Below are 14799 nucleotides of genomic sequence, written 5' to 3'. Positions count from 1 at the left end.
TGGAAGTTGACAGCGTCCCTGAACAAATTTTGTTCGGCTTTAGAAGTTATGAACACACGCGCACACACACACACACACACACACACACACACACACACACACACGCAAAGTACGCACATTCGCAAGCTTCTCATGTAAGGAGACGCGCTAACAAACATCCTCGCAGCCTCCTGCTAGCTCAGCAGCCGTAAAGCTGTCGACAGAAGTGATGGCCGACAAGACGACGCAACACACACACACACACACACACACGGTTCACCATTAGCCACAAATCTGAAGACCAAACGTCCGCCCATGTCGCTTACTGAACACACACACAAAGTTTACTTGCAATGGTCATATTGGTCATATTCACTTTATTTTAAACGTGTGTGCTGTGCACTCATGATGAATGTTCAGGAAATGAGGACTTCAGCAGCGAGGACAAGCATGACATCAGCACCTTCTACATTAGTCACAAAGAGCACACACACGCACACACTCCATGTGCATGCATACAATGCTGCTGTAGTGACTCATCAAGCTGGTGAATCACGCAGATCTGATTTCGAAACAGACTATCACTCACGCACACACACACGCAGACAGTACAATCACAATCAGCAGACATGTAGAAGGCGCAAAGCCAGTGCACAATATGTTGCTCGTTGTTCACCCTAGCTGAACGAAATTTCAATTTCAATTTTCACTTTGAGATCAAATGACACACTTTGTGTGTCTCTTCATGTATGGCTTCTTGAGACTTTCTTGTGGATATACTTATGATAGACACGCATACCAAATTTCATGTGGGTAAGTAAAAACTGGTTTCAAGGGCTGAATTTTGGAAGAAAAAAAACCAACCAAACCAAATTTTCACCAAAATGAACACCCCTCATCAAATTTTGCTTCCATTCTCCGCCCACGTGCAATGACAAAATCTCAAATCCTTCAGTTTTATGCTATCTGTCCAATTACACTTGGTTTGTCTTTGAAGGACCCATAAAATGGCCAAAATGATTCTAAAATGGCTGCTTTAAAAAAAATAAAAATTTAAAAGGCAGACTAGACTTTATGTGAAGCATTTTGTTTGGGTCTGCGCATGATTGACATGCTGAACAAATTGGATGTTGCTAAGTAAAACTGGCTCTGGGGGCTGAATTTTCAGAAACCACTCTGGGTGCTGCCTACCCAAATGTAAATTAAATCATTCATGAAATGAACCTATAATTTCAGCTTCAAAACAAAATGTCAGATCTTCTGTGTCTTTTTGTGACTGGCTTCTTGAGATGGTTTTTCTGGAGCTGCGCATGATAGGCATGCTGAACAATGTTTCTAATGAAACTGGCTGAATTTTCAGAAAATTCCAGGGGCACTACCAAGCCAAATGAAAATGTTCACCAAAATGAGCCAAAAATTGCAGCTTCAAAAGAAAATGGCAGACCTTCTGTCTTTTTGGGCATGGATTCTATAGACTTTTTTGTGGGTCTACTCATGATAGACATGCCTACGAAAGATGTTACCAAGTGAAACTAGCTTTCAGGAGCTGGACTTTGGAAACGTGTACATGTTTTATGGTGACTTCAAAATAAAATGAGAGAATTCTTGTGCCTTTTTGGAAACATGGCTTCTCGAGACTTTTTTGTGGGCCTACTCATGATTAACATGCCAACCAAATGTCCTTATGCCAGGTGAAACTGTCTTCAGGGACTGAATTTTCAAATATAAACTCCTGGAGGAGCGAATGAAAAAAACATTTTAACCAGGACGAACACAGGTACAATATTTGGTAAGGTTTTGAATTTGGTTGTCCCTACGCATGGCTTTCACAAAAAAACCTTCCTGTTTTCCACCCAAACGTAAAAGATTTAATATTCCAACAAGCTTAAATCATTAAAGCCCTTAGCGTGATGCTCACGCCTTTAATGCTCTGAGCTCTGCCATCCTTCCTTTTTAAATTCGTAATCCATTTTATGCCGAGCTGTGTCGCTGACATCGGCTCCGTCATCCCGCGCACCAACGTTAAATCCGCATTACACGAGATCAGCCAGGGGCGGGAAAAATGCGAGAGGAAAAATCCGTCCCCGCTGGTTCCGCCATTAGGGGGGATTTGAAAAACTGATGTCATCTTTACGCCTCCCAGGTGAGCCTCAAATAATTAAGCCAAGTGTGTAGCTCCTCAGCGCCAAATTGTTAATTAAAAGGTATGTGTATGTGACTGGGTGCATGTGTCCAGAGGATTAAAGACTGTAATTATTAACGCCACCCCTCTTCTAATCCATATTCTCCTGGTGCGGCCCGACACACGCGCACACATGGACAATTCACAAGCAGTTTCGAGCTAAATATGTTTCAAAAGTTGCATCACTGCATCAGTCTCTTGCACACATAATGCTAATGGTAACACACTAAATGGCAAGAAAAAAGGAAAAGTTCGCAAATGTAATAGTTGGGTTGGAGTTGCCGAATAGTGATCCAAAGTGAAACAGATAACGAATTGATGGGAGCGGTGGCTTGGAATTGCCAAATTGTGAGACAGGCACTTATAGAATTGATTGACTTGTGCTGCGGTGACTTGAACTTTCCATATAGTGAGCGAAAAGTTTAACAGAATCGATTGATTCATTTTGCAGAGAGAAGGACTTGCCAAATAGTGAGCCAATGTTCAACAAACTTGATCGACCAGTACTGCAGATGCTTGGACCTGACAAATTGTGAGCTTACAACTAATAGAACAGATTGACAGTTGTAGTAGTGAGCCAACAATTAATAGATTGACTAACATTACAGTGGCTTGAACTTGTCAAATAATATACCAAAGATTTTTCGAGTCGATTGACTAGTGTTACGGTGGATTTGAACGTTTACAGAATGAATTGACTAGAGTTACAGCACTGGCTTGAACTTGCCAAATTGTGAGCCAAGACTTAAAAGAGTTACAGTGGCCCGCTTGAACTTGTCAATTAGTGAGCCACTATTTAACAGAGTACATTGACTAGTGGCATTGTGGCGTGAACTTGCTGAATGGAGACGCCAAAGTTTAACAGAATCGGCTAGACGTAGTGACTTGGACCTACGCAATCGTGAGCGAACGCTTAATAGAGTAGATTGACCATTTCCAAATAGTGGGCTATGATTTTAACAGAATCGACTGATTAACAATGCTCAACAGAGTAGATTGACTAGTGTTACAGTGGCTTGAACCGAGCAAATAGTAAGTCAAAAGTTTAACAGAATTGATTGACTAGTGTTACCGTGGCTTGAACTTCCCAAATGACAAACCAAAAGTTCAGCAGTATCCTTTGACTAGTGTACCAGAGGCTTGGACTTTCCAAATAATGAACTAGTAATTAAGCAGAATTAACTAATAAGCATGTCAGAGACTCAGACTTGGACCTGCCAAATAGTGAGCAAACACAATAAGGAAAGCCGCATTGGGAATGGCAATATGGTCATGGTAACAGTGTCAGTTCCACTTGATCCAAAAACAACAAATCCCCACGCTGAAACTTTGGCGCAAACTAAAGAGTCAAGGGATCCTCAGTGACATGCCCTCCTCGCCCTGGCAGTCTCAAACAGTTGACCTCTGACCTGGCTGTTAGTGGTGTTTTGACTTTGGTTGATGTCGCACACCGCCGATGGACTGAAAAATGAGAGGACTCCAGACAGAGGAGTGTTTACTTTGTTATTTGACGTGTGACGTGTCCAAAATAAAATAAATCCAAAATATTGGGGCGAACATTTTGATATTTTCAGAGGCCATAAGTCGAGAACATAAATTTCAGTGACTATTGATTACGATTTTGTGACATTAAGGTTCGTAAAGGTTTTGCTCTTTAGTGAGCATATAGAGGAGTCGCCAAAATGTCTCCATTGAATTCGAACATATGCATATGTTCGATTTCACTGTGATTCCTCGGTGACCTTGCCAGTCTCCAGGAGACTCCTGGAGACATCACAGAGACCAATCAGAGAATTTGGTTGTATCAGTTCACAAATTCAAGTTAGCAGACTCACAGGAAACACCACAGACTTGGATTATTCGGGTGTATCGGTTCACTGACTAGAGTTAGCGGATACACAGGAAACACTTCAAACTCATTTGATTTGGTTGTATCAGTTCCCTAACTCAGGTAAAAGGACTGACGAGAAACAAAGCACACCAGGCTGATTCCGTTGTATCGGTTCAAAGACGAGTTAGGGGACTCATCGAAAACACAACAGACTAATGAGTACCGAATTGAATTAGCGGACTCATAGGGAACAGTGCACACTGACTCGCCAGAAACAGGGCAGACTGCTGATTTGTTTGCATCAGTTAAGTGAATTGGGTTAGTGGAAAACACACAGACTAGAAACACCGCAGACTTGGATGATTCAGGTGTATCAGTTCACTGACTTATGTTAGCGGATTCATCAGACATACCACGGAATTGGATGATTCAGTTGTATCGGCTCACTGACACGAGTCAACGGACTCAACAGAAACAACGGAGACTCAGATGATTGGGTCATATCAGCTCACTGACCTGCGTTGTGGGACTCACCGGAAATACCACAGACTTCAGACATTGAAATACCTCATTTCTGTTCAAGATGCTAAAACACGGACTGGTCATTGAAATTGAAAGTGTCTGCATCAAAGCACTTCTCTTTTCTACATAAAAATACAACATAATTTCAGATGCTACACAGTTTCTAAATCTACACGTCAAGTTTTACACCAGTATCTTTGCAATAAATAAAATCAATGACGGGACACCTGACCCAAGTGGGAAATATGTACAAAAAGACAACAAGCGACAATGTAGGCTGGCTAAATGAGCACAGACTGGAGTGAATAATAAAAAGCGCCCGTAAGCCAGTGCAGCAGGCAGCTGGCCGGTGTTTAAGTCAAAGCGTGTCAGCGTATTGACGCTCCGACCCCATTGCGCCATAAAAGTCGTTCCTGAAAGCCCGGGCGAGGCTTTACCTAATTAAAGTGTCACTTATCCATCTCCTCCTTCCTCCCCTCATCTTCATTTCATCCTCCTCAGCGTCTTGGCCCGCCGGGACGCCACTTTGATTGACAGCTTTGCTGACCTCGGAAGCCACCCCCTCCCCTTCCTTTTTTCTAGAGAGTGACAAGGCCAATCCGCCGTCTGGGCCCAGTGACACGTTTGCTTGAGTGGCGACCCACTGACGATGTCGTCAGACGGAGGGATGCACCCTCTCGTGGGATTCTTTGCGTAAAACATCAACTTTTGTTGCTACCTATTACGCAGTAAATATATTACAAATATGTGTGAATGAATTGAAATGTCATTAATTACATTCACTAAAAAAAAACATTTTAATATTTTTAAATAATAATAATAATAACAGCACTGGATTATATGTAAACATAATAAAAAAATGAAAGAGAATGTAAAGAACTGTTTGCATAAAGTGTAATAGCTGTATGTACTATATTATTTGTGTATCTGATGTGTGCCTTTAATGGGTGTGGTCTAGTGCAGTGTGGGGGGGATCTGGTCGGTGATGTCAGGTGCTGGAATGGGAGTTGGATTTCCTTGCGAATGTTTAAATTTGGCATTTGTTTGTTGGATTGTTTGTCCAATTGAATCATGTGGCGATGCCCGATGGAACATATTAATGGTATTTCCATTCATTTCAATGGGGAAAGATAATTTGAGATACCGTTGTGCCATGAGATACAATTAGTTTAATTTGTTCCGTGACTCAAATCATCTTTCTTTAGAAAATTGGGTCATGTGCTTTTATGTGCTTTTAATAGCACTCTACAGTATTCTACTTTAGAAAAGTATTCTACTTTAGAAAAACATACAGTAACAATTAAACTGAATGTAAAGAATTTAAGTTAAGGGGTTATAACTGCTGCGTTGCTTAAAGCTTTATAGCCATCTATGGCGTTTTGCATTGTGTGTTAGCATTTAGCTCGTGGAAGGTAAAGTTGTGTTGTTGTTTTAAATACATACTGTGTAATTCTCTTTGTTTGATGTTTTGTTTGTTTGATGTTTGGTGTTTTTCAACTGAGTTGTATTTAAAACAGCTTCATGACTTTTTGGGGAAGAATTCCTCACTATCTGCCAAACCGCTGCTTGTTGTGAAGTGAGTTGAGTTCACTGTCACCATATCATATTGTATCTTTGTTGTTTGGTCACAGGTCAAAGTAAAACAATCGGCCAGACGACAGCTCGTATATTGAAAAACCCATTAGTCGGGTCACTCATACGTCAAGGTACAACTGTATGAAGCAAACTGAAATATCACAAGGGTGCCCAAAGTGAAACAAAAAGCACATTGATCCACATCTGCACCCCAACCCATTGGTGGAAATTTCTGAAGTTGTTTTTGCGTAACAAACAAAGAGAAAAGGTCATATCTTCTAACTATTCAACTTGACAACTTGTGGATATTTCCAAAGGAGCAGGACCACCAGCTAGTCCTGAGCCCCTTGGTATCATGGCTATGGCGGGAAAGATGGTCGTAACTCGCTGGCCGATTACATAAGAGGAGAGGTTGTCTGAGGACGAGAGCAGATTGAGGCTTTTTGGCGCCTCGTTAGACTTCCTCCCTCCCTCCCTCACTACTGGCCGTCGCCATCTCTCCTCATTACTACCTCCGTTTTCCTAGCGAGGATGGACGGCGTAAGATAGCAGCACTCATTGGCTATTTGTCATACATTTTTCCAAGTGTGCACCCAGTGTGAACTAAAAAGGTTCGAAACACATAATACAGTGTATATTCTTTAAAAGGCCTATGTTCAGATCTACAATCCTCACACCAAAGGTATTTTGCACTTCAAATTGCGCCACACATTTTCAACAGGAGACAGGTCTGGACTGCTGGCAGGCCAGTCTTCTCTTTTACTACGAAGCCCCACATTGTTGTAACACGTGCAGAATGTGTTTTGCTGAAATAAGCAGGGACGTCCCTAAAAAAGACATTGCTTGGATGGCAGTATATGTTGCTCCCAAACCTGTATGTACTTTTCAGCATTAATGTAACACACACCCCTATACCATCACTGATGCTGCCTTTTGTACCTTTTGACACGACGTCCATGATTCCCCCACCCTACCCCCCCACACACACACAAATTTGATACATGGACTTGTTCCAGGAACTTTTGATTTTAAATGTACATTGCTCCTGGAATTAATAGCTTCTTCTTTTGGCCACTGATAAGATACCCTGGAACTAAGATTGAGGCACTAGTTCCCCGTGGTCAAAACACAAAAGAGCCCTCCAAAGTAGTTAGTAGTTGTAGGGTAAAGTCCCCGTGGCTGTCATAAAATAAACCAAACTATCAAAATGATTAGTACCCTCTTTTTAGACAATGACAATGGATCAACCCAGAATGCAAACACAACTGCGTTATCTGACTGAGGAACATACCATTGAGGGGAAGAAAGGGGTGCTGATTTTCATAAGCTAGTGAGCGACATAAAATGTCTGAATAAACACGGTACACGTACACACAAACACACACACTACGGGAGGTTGTTGCCATGACAACAGAGCTGATTGATTGGCAGCTGAGAATCATCACCACAGAATCATATTACTTTGACATGATCGGAAAAAAAAAAGTGATTCTAGCAATGATGTAACACACACACACACGCACACACACACACACACACACACACACACACAAACATATTGTCTTTGTGTGTGTGGACAGGCACATGATGGAGCAACACATTGCACACTGGACCGTAAACACACCAAATGTCACCTTTTATGTCTGCCAACATGGTATGTGAGGGTGGTTTTGTGTGTGTGTGTGTCACAGCCTCCAGGGGTAAGAGATCATGCTGAAAAGGTGTTACAGTATTACACCCACTGTGTACCGACGTGCGCACACACACACGCGTGCACAGCATTTTGTGGGTGTTTGAGCACTGTTGTACAGTTACTGTGTGTTAGTTATTTGAGCATTTAATCTTAAAATGCAATTTTCGTCTTTAATTCAAAGTATTTTTTATTGTTCATACACCCGTTTTTATGCTGAAAGGGCTACACATGATGCTAAGCTAATGTCCTAAAACATATTTTTCATATTTTTAGATGTATCAAAGCATAAGCTGTCCATGTCAAGTCTATGTCTATGCTATGCTATGCGATGCAAAAGTAACTCAAATCTATGCTATGCTACACTATGTTTATGTTGATGTCAATGCTCGTATGTCGCGTTATGATGTTATGTTATACTTCACTAAACTACAGTATGTTATGCTTTGGTGTCGATGTCATGATACATCTATGCTACAATTAGTAACATAAGTGGCTGCCAACTTTGAGGAATTTTCTAAACATGGAATGAGCAATTAACGCCTCCCAAATCCTCCATAACAAACTAAATTCAGGAAAAAAATGGATAACTAAAGTACAAGACCAATTCTCCTGCTCACACTGCTCACCAATATTTTATTCAAGTCGATTTGTAGGGCAATCGTGACCATTTAAAATATCACAGTCATTTTGATGACTTTGATGCTCACTTAGAGAACCCCTCAGAATTTTGGCGTGTACAATTTATTGGTGGCTATTTTTAACTGAAAACCCGTCAGTCAATTGGAGAAGCGGGTTCCCCGAAGTAGCAGACGCAAGAAAACAGTTGAGATATGTTAATAAAATCAAGTCACACTGTTTTAAACTAATTTGAAGGCGTTTTGTCACCAGATTTTCTGTAGGTGGTATCACACAAAAATGTTCCCCAAAAAGGCTGACACACACACACAATTTCTCTGTAACCCATCATCCCATTTTCAAAATTCCTGTTGCGTTCTCTCTCATTGAAGTGGCCATTCCAACCATTTTTGGGAAATCTTGTCATGTTGCTCATTTAATGCCATGCTATGCTATTATGCTATGCTACACGAAGCAATGCTATGCTACATTCCATTGTCTAAACCTTCCTGTTGAACTCCTAAAAGTCACAAATGAACTTTCACATACAATTAATTATATTTTGTACTTTTCCGAGACTACAGAATGTTCTGACCTGTCCTGTCCTGACAATTAAGTCTTTTTCTTTTTTCTGCAGTCGTCCTGCAGCACGCACACGCCAGCCTTCCTTAAATGGTCATGAGTAATTAGAGAGCTCGCACACACACGCACGCACTCATTTCCTCCCTCTCAGCGTTAAGCCCGCACAGTGCTGACATCAGCACTCAAGCGCTACCGCTGGCTATGAACAGCCCCGACACACACGTCCTCAAGCATCCGCACAATTCGCGAGCAGGTCCTCGCCAAAACACATTTAAAAAGTTGCATCAATGCTCGCACACACATAATGCTAACCTGATAAATGCTAAACGCTCCACAGTTGACATGAGAGCTTAGCTCAGCGAGCATCAAAAGCACTGCACGACGTAAACGGACAGGGTTCGTACTGTGCAGGGAGGTAATTTACAACATGCAAGATTAAATCTCCATACTTGAATGCACCTTTGCTCGGTGCTGCTTTTTTTTGGGGGGGGGGGGGGGGTGGGTGAGCAATGATGTATATTGGAGGTGTTTAGTTTCCTTAAGTGGATGACACTCCCAGCAACTGGGCCCTGTGTCCGTGAAACTGACAGGCACTATTTGAGGAAATACGGCCTAAGGAACTTGTCCACAACGTGCGCCAAGTCTTCGTAGTTGACTGCACCTTTGCTCGTTGCTGCTGTTTTGGTTAGCAATAGTCTATTTGCGGATGTGTTTAATTGTCTTATGGTGGACGACTGGTTAGCACATCTGCCTCACAGTTCTGAGGACCGGGGTTCAACTCCCGGCCCCGCCTGAGTGGAGTTTGCATGTTCTCCCCATGCCTGCGTGGGCTTTCTCTGGGCACTCCGGTTTCCTCCCACAGCCCAAAAACATGCGTGGTAGGTTGATTGAAGACTCTAAATTGCCTGTAGGTGTGAATGTGAGTGTGAATGGTTGTTTGTTTATATGTGCCCTGCGATTGTCTGGCGACCAGTTCAGGTTGAACCCTGCCTCTCGCCGGAAGATAGCTGGGACAGGCTCCAGCATGCCCGCGACCCTAGTGAGGATAAGCGGAACGGAAAACGGATGGATGACACTCAACGGACAGCCACTATTTGAGGAAATACTACGCAGGTAAATCATTTACAACATGTGGTACACGTCTCCACACTGAACTACACTTTACTATCGTCTCCTGATTTAAGGGAGGCGTGCGTTTTACTAAAGCACATAATGCAACCAACAGGACAACTATTTGAGGGAATATTGCACAGGTAACTAATTTACGACACTGCTAAATCTTCACACTGTAATTCATCTGTGGGACTGCACCTTCGCTTCGTGCTGCCAGTTTGGTTAGCATCAACAGGCGCCGCAGTTAATGCTTAAATGTCCAGTGTGTGGGTAATACATAATGAAAAGCAACAATTCGAGAATTTCTGCATTAATAAAGCCTTACTACTTTTGATGGGTTTATATGAGGGAGGCTTAATCTTCTTAAGCGGTTGTATAAAAAAAATAAAAATAAATAAAAAATAAAAATAAATAAAATAAGTTGCAGGAAACTCATTTGACAAGCGCTATGTCGCCAGACTTTAATTCATTCGAAAAACAGCACCATTACTAGGTGTTGCTGTTTTGGTTAGCATATTTTAGTATGCAATGTGTGAACAAATGTGTCCATGTCCTCAAATAATTAAAATAATTATTTCCCCACGAATTAAGGTTTCTTCTTCTTTACAACCTGACTACTACTGACAAATTTCCAAATACAAAAACAGTGTCTATTTGAGGGAGGTGTTTAATTTTTTTCAGCGAATGATGCACTGGGGGCTAATTGGGGCACCGCATATATTAAAACAGCCACAATTAGAGAAAAAAAAACATCAAAGGGAACTCGTCCACAACCTGGCAAGACTATGCTTTTTGTGGGTATGTACTGCTGTTTTGGCTAGCAACCGGGTAGAAATGGATGAATGAAAGGAAATTGATGCAGCAGTTCCTTAAGCAGATGATGCCCCCATGAGTGACTACTACTACTACTTGAGGAAAAATATGGTAGAGCCCATTCATCAATACTTTTTCTATATCATTTGGATAAGCGGTAGGATACACTCTGACTGGTCGCCAACAAATCACAGGTCACATATACACAAACCAGCATTCACACCGATGAAAATAAAGAGTCTTTCATGAAGGTAACATGAATGTTTTTGGAGGACGCAGTACAAAGATCCATCCATTTTCTACCTCTTATCCAAGGTTGGGTCGCAGGGACAGTAGCCTCATCAAGGACGCCCAGACTTCCCTCTCCAAAGCCACTTCCTCCAGCTCTTCCGAGGTGATCCCGAGAGGTTCCCAGGCAAGCCAGCGTGTGCTGGGGCGTCCCTGGGGTCTCCTCCCGGTGGGACATGCCCGGAAGACCTCACCAGGGAGGCGTACAGGAGGCATCCTAAACAGATGCCCGAGCCACCTCATCTGGCTCCTCTCAATGCGGAGGAGCAGCGGCTCTACTCTGAGCCCCTCCCGGAAGACTGAGCTTCTCACCCTATCTTTAAGGGAGAGACTGGACACCCTGCGGAGGAAACTCATTTCGGCTGCTTGTATCCAGGATCTTGTTCTTTCGGTCACGACCCACAGCTCGTGAGGGTAGGAACGTAGATTGACCGGTAAATCGGGAGCTTCGCCTTTCGGCTTAGCTCCTTCACAAAAGACCGAGACAAAGTCCGCATTACTGCAGACGCTGCACCGATCCGCCTGGAGCTCTCCCGTTCCATTCTTCCCTCACTGGTGAACAAGACTCCAAGATATTTGAACTCCTCCACTTGGGGAAGGATCTCATCACCGACCTGGAGAGGGCATTTCACCCTTTTCTGTCTGAGGACAGTGGTCCACCAAACCGGACCCCCTCTACACCTCGGCTGCGTCTAGAAATTCTGTCCATAAAAGTTGATCATCGAGCGGCGACCCCGGGTGTCCTGGTGCCAAGTGCAAGTGTGGACACCCTTAGGTTTGAACATGGTGTTCGTTATAGACAATCGGTGGTGAGCACAGAAGTCCAATAACAGAACACCACTCGGGGGGCCCTTCCTCCCAATCATGCCCTTCCAGGTCTCACTGTCATTATCAAGGTGAGCATTGAAGTCCACAGCAGAACGATGGAGTCCCCAGTGGGAGCACTCTCCAGCACCCCCTCCAAAGAGTCCAAAAAGGGTGGGTAATCTGAACTCCTGCTTGGTGCATAGGCACAAACAACAGTCAGGACCCGGCCCCTCGCCCGAAGGCGGAGGGAGGATACCCTCTCGTCCACCGGGGTGAACCCCAACGTACAGGCGCCAAGCCAGGGGGCAATAAGTATACCCACACCTGCTCAGCACCTCTCACCATGGGCAACTCTAGAGTGGAAAAGAGTCCGACCCCTCTCAAGAGGACGGGTACCAGAGCTCAAGCTGTGTGTGGAGGCGAGCCCGCCTATATCTAGTCGGAACTTCTCAACTTCACACACCAGCTCGGGCTCCTTCCCTGCCACATTCCACGTCACTAGAGCCAGTTTCTGTAGCCGGGGATCAGATCGCCAAGGTCCCCGCCTTCGGCCACCGCCCAACTTACACTGTACCCGATCCCTATGGCCCCTCCCACAGGCGGTGAGCCCATGGGAAGGGGGACCCACGTTACACTTTCGGGCTGTGCCTGGCCGGGCCATAGCCCGGCCGCCAGGCGCTCGCCTTCGAGCCCCACCTCCGGGCCTGGCTCCAGAGGGGGGCCCCGGTGACCCGCGTCCGGCCACGGGAAACCTAAATGCATTAATTTTATTCATAGGGTTTTTTGGAGCCATGCTTAGTCTGGTCCCTCACCTAGGACCTGTTTGCCATGGGTAACCCTACCAGGGGGGACGGGGGGGAAGCCCCAGACAACTTAGCTCCTAGGATCATTGGGACACACAAAACCCTCCACCACGATAAGGTGACGGCTCAAGGAGGAGGGAGTACGAAGAGAACATGCAAACTCCACACAGGAAGGCCAGAGCACTGATTTGAACCGTGTACCCTCAGAACCGTGAGTTAGGCTGACATAAGACAAAATGCATTCGCCTTGAAACATTCTTGAAGCCAAAAACAAACAATTCTCTTAAATATGGCCATGGATGTCTTTTTTTTTTTTTTTTTTTTTTTCCCCCATTGTGTCGTCATCCATGAAGGTTGAAAAAAAAGTAACACGCCTATTTTGCAAGGTAAGAAGTAGAAAGTATGGATATCTGTTTTCAAATGTAGGGAGGTAAAGTAAAACATTGACAGAAATAAAAGGAAGTGCAGATTCCTGAAAAATCTACTTAAGCACAGTAACTAAATATTTGTACTTTGTCACTTCCTACCACTACCATTTAATTGACACGGTCATCTGGCGTATAAAACTATGCCAAACAGATTATGCGAGTAACTCACTGTGGTGATCCTTGATGGGACAAGGCGAAAGTCTCAACAATCATGAACTAATTTGAAAAGATGATGCAGTTTATGGAATGAATGGCGAATGCCATGTTAAGAGCCCCGGACGTTCAACTTAGGCCATGTGGGGTGAGTCAGTGTGACTCCTGGCACATTTCTTAATTGTATATCCATAAATCAATTAATATTTTGCCATTAAAAGCCCTTTTTCAGTCTTTTTGCTGTTTGATAATTTGAGATGTCACAAAAGCAAAAAATATTAACCTAAAAGTCTTCTGCTTGACATGTTTCTTTTCGCAAAAAAAACTAGTTGTATCCTCTTTTTGGTGAAGCCAAAAACTAAATTTTATTATAAAGTTGTTTTAAAAAAAAAAAAAAAAAAAAAAAAAAAACTAAAGAAGGGATAGGGTCCAGCACGCCCGCGACCCTTGTGAGGATAAGCGGTATGGAAAATGAATGAATCAATCAACAAAGAGGAAAAGGCTAGAAACTTTTTTTTTTTTTTTTTTTTGTGGTGAAAGGGGAGACTGTCTCTTGGTAGGTTTGCTGCAATATATTGTCACAAAACACAATATTTTGTGGGTTTTTAAAAGATCAGTCAAAATATCTTTAAAGAGCTGGCAATATGGGAAACTCTGCTTTGAAAACGGCTGGCAGTGAATGAGTTAAAAAGCAGAGGAAAAACAGCAGCGGCATGGAAGAACGTGAACCGGGGAGCTTTTGCCACCTCTGTTGATAAATTCGACTTTGAGCAACTTTCGGAACATACCGAGCAAAAATCGCGGCGTGTTGCACCAGCTGAACAAGATGCTGGCGTCATGGCAACCAATACCAGCATCCTCTAATTCCACACACGCACACACAAACACACACGCACACACACGAAACAAGACATCCCAGGGTTTGGGATGAAAAGGATATGGCCACTCTGTGATCTTTTTAGCATACTTCCTCACCAGGTTGTCCTCGCTGAAGAGGAAAAGCGAGCGGTTGACGGTCAGACAGCTCTGCCTCACGGGGATCGGGTTGTACAGGGCCATGGTGCGAGCCCTCTGAGCCATGGACTGCTTGTACATCCGCTGCGCCCCGGGGGGCCCCCCTTGGCGGCTGCCCCCTCGGCCGCCGCCCCCTCCTCCTTGTCCGCTGCCCCCTCCTTGTCCTCCTTGTCCTCCTCCATACCTGTTGGGGTGCTCGTCTCCAAAGCGCGCCATTCTGTAGACACCGAACGCCAGAGGTTAGAAGGGAGCTTGGAGGGACACCTCCACATGCCACCTGCCTCCTCCTCCTCCTCGTCGTCGTCGTCGTAGAGATTCTCTCCTTCAGTGGTGGAGAGCTAACTCCATATAAGGAGGCAGGGCTATGTGTGTGAGTTTATGTAATCTTAACAACACCTACT

Source organism: Phycodurus eques, chromosome 6 (genome assembly GCF_024500275.1).
Source record: "Phycodurus eques isolate BA_2022a chromosome 6, UOR_Pequ_1.1, whole genome shotgun sequence".
Lineage (NCBI taxonomy): Eukaryota > Metazoa > Chordata > Actinopteri > Syngnathiformes > Syngnathidae > Phycodurus > Phycodurus eques.
This window is presented reverse-complemented; position numbering follows the sequence as displayed.